Source organism: Mandrillus leucophaeus, unplaced genomic scaffold, assembly GCF_000951045.1.
Source record: "Mandrillus leucophaeus isolate KB7577 unplaced genomic scaffold, Mleu.le_1.0 Scaffold159, whole genome shotgun sequence".
NCBI classification, from domain to species: Eukaryota; Metazoa; Chordata; class Mammalia; order Primates; family Cercopithecidae; genus Mandrillus; species Mandrillus leucophaeus.
The window spans coordinates 2,698,975-2,701,589 of NW_012101576.1; the positions used below are offsets into that span (position 1 = coordinate 2,698,975).

Below are 2,615 nucleotides of genomic sequence, written 5' to 3' on the forward strand. Positions count from 1 at the left end.
GGCACGATCTCAGCTCACTGCAACCTTCACCTCCCAGGTTCAAGCAATTCTCCTGCCTCAGCCTCCTGAGTAACTGGGACTATAGGCACACGCCACCACACCCGGCTAATTTTTATATTTTTAGTAGAGACAGGGTTTTGCCATGTTGGCCAGGCTGGTCTCAAACTCCTGGCCTCAAGCAGTCTACCTGCCTTGGCCTCCTGAAATGCTGGGACTACAGGCCTGAGCCACCATGTCCGGCCAAATGTATCTTAAATCTTACAACCTCTCTACATCCCCACCATCGCCGTGATCCAATCCACCATCACAACTCACCTGCCTGAACCCATGTAGTAGTTTCTTACCTTCCCAAATCTAGCCTGCTTCTCTCCACTTTGTTCTTCACACTGCAATCAAAATGATCCTTATTTGGAAATTAGCTGGGCGTGGTGGTGGGTGCCTCTAATCCCTGCTACTCAGGAGGCTGAGGCAAGAGAATCACTTGAACCCAGGAGGTGGAGGCTGTAGTGAGCCGAGATCGCACTATTGCACTCCAGTCTGAGTGATAGAGCAAGACTCCATCTCAAAAAAAAAAAAAAAGTCCTTTCTGCGCAGTCATGCCAAGCATGGTCCTGGAACCTGATCCTGGAACCAGGCTACAGACCCTCAGCTTTGCCCACCACCTCCTGACCATGGACCCCCACAAAGTGAGTGAACTTCGGGCCTTTGTGAAAATGTGTAAGCAGGATCCCAGTGTTCTGCACACCAAGGAAATGCGCTTCCTGAGGGAGTGGGTGGAGAGCATGTGGGGTAAAGTACCACCTGCTACTCAGAAATCTATATTCGAAGAAAATACCTAGGAAGAAAAACCTGATAGTAAGAAGGTGGAGGAAGACTTAAAGGCAGATGAGCCATCAAGTGAGGAAAGTGATCTAGAAATCGATAATGAAGGTGTGATTGAACCAGACACTGATGCCCATCAAGAAATGGGAGATGAAAATGCAGAGATAACAGAGATGATGGATCAGGCAAATGATAAGAAGGTGGCTGCTACTGAGTCCTAAATGATGGTAAACTGCAGAAAGCCACTGACTTATTCACAGATGCCATCAGGCTGAATCCTTGCTTGGCCATTTTGTAGGCCAAGAGGGCCAGTGTCTTCGTCAAATTACAGAAGCCAAATGCTACCATCCGAGAGTGTGACAGAGCCATCGAAATAAATCCTGATTCAGCTCAGCCTGACAAGTGGCGAGAGAAAGCACACAGACTTCTTTTCTTTTCTTTCTTTCTTTCTTTCTTTCTTTCTTTCTTTCTTTCTTTTTTTTTTTTGAGAGGGAATCTTGCTCTGTTACCCAGGTTGGAGTGCAGTGGCACAATCTTGGCTCACTGCGAGCTCCGCCTCCTGGTTCACGCCATTGTCTTGCCTCAGCCTCCTGAGTAGCTGGGACTATAGGCGCCCGCCACCATGCTCGGCTAATTTTTTGTATTTTTAGTGGAGACGGGGTTTCACTGTGTTAGCCAGGATGGTCTCAATCTCCTGACCTTGTGATCTGCCCGCCTTAGCCTCCCAAAGTGCTAGGATTACAGGTGTGAGCCACCGCACCAGGCTGGGAAGCACACAGACTTCTAGGCCACTGGGAAGAAGCAGCCCATGATCTTGCCCTTGCCTGTAAATTGGATTATAATGAAGATGCTAGTGCAATGCTAAAAGAAGTTCAACCTAGGGCACAGACAATTGCCGAACATTGGAGAAAGTATGAGCGAAAATGGAAAGAGCGAGAGATCAAAGAAAGAATAGAAAGAGCTAAGAAGGCTCGAGAAGAGCATGAGAGAGCCCAGAGGGAGGAAGAAGCCAGACAACAGTCAGGAGCTCAGTGTGGCTCTTTTCCAGGTGGTTTTCCTGGGGGAATGCCTGGTCATTTTCCCGGAGCAATGCCTGGAATGGGAGGGGGCATGCCTGGAATGGCCAGAATGCCTGGACTCAATGAAATTCTTGGTGATCCAGAGGTTCTTGCAGCCATGCAGGATCCAGAAGTTATGGTGGCCTTCCAGGATGTGGCTCAGCATCCAGCAAATATGTCACAATACCAGAGCAACCCAAAGGTTACGAATCTTATCCGTAAATTGTCAGCCAAATATAGAGGTCAAGCATAATGCCCTTCTGATAAATAAAGCCCTTGCTGAAGGGAAAGCAACCTAGATCATCTTATGGATGTCTCAGTAATACAAACCAGTGTATCTCTGACCTTCTCATCAAGAGAGCCGGGATGCTTTGAAGATAATCCCTACCCCTCTCCCCCAAATGCAGCTGAAGCATTTTACAGTGGTTTGCCATTAGGGTATTCATTCAGATAATGTTTTCCTACTAGGAATTACAAACTTTAAACACTTAAAAAAAAAAAAAAAGATCTTTGTTTGGGACACTCGAATGAATTTTCCTTGCTCTTAAGACCAAGACAAAAATCCTTAACATGAGCAAACTCTATGAGATTCGGCCCTTGCCTAACCTCTCAAAATCCCTGCTGTCCTCCCCTGGATTTCTGCTCTGCACTCCACTGTGACTGTTCCTGGATTGCACTGAGCTCCTCCCCACAGAGGGATGTGCACACACGGTCACTATTCTCGGGAAATCTCCT

The 2,615-nt window shown here is 47.4% G+C and overlaps 1 pseudogene across 1 annotated transcript; it reads left to right on the forward strand.

The window, feature by feature from the left end:
- The first annotated feature begins 671 nt into the window (after positions 1–671).
- LOC105536411 lies at positions 672–2,370 on the forward strand (annotated as a pseudogene). Its single transcript, XR_001005583.1, has 2 exons — positions 672–1,232; positions 1,589–2,370. The product of XR_001005583.1 is annotated as a hsc70-interacting protein-like (transcript).
- Positions 2,371–2,615: the final 245 nt, after the last annotated feature.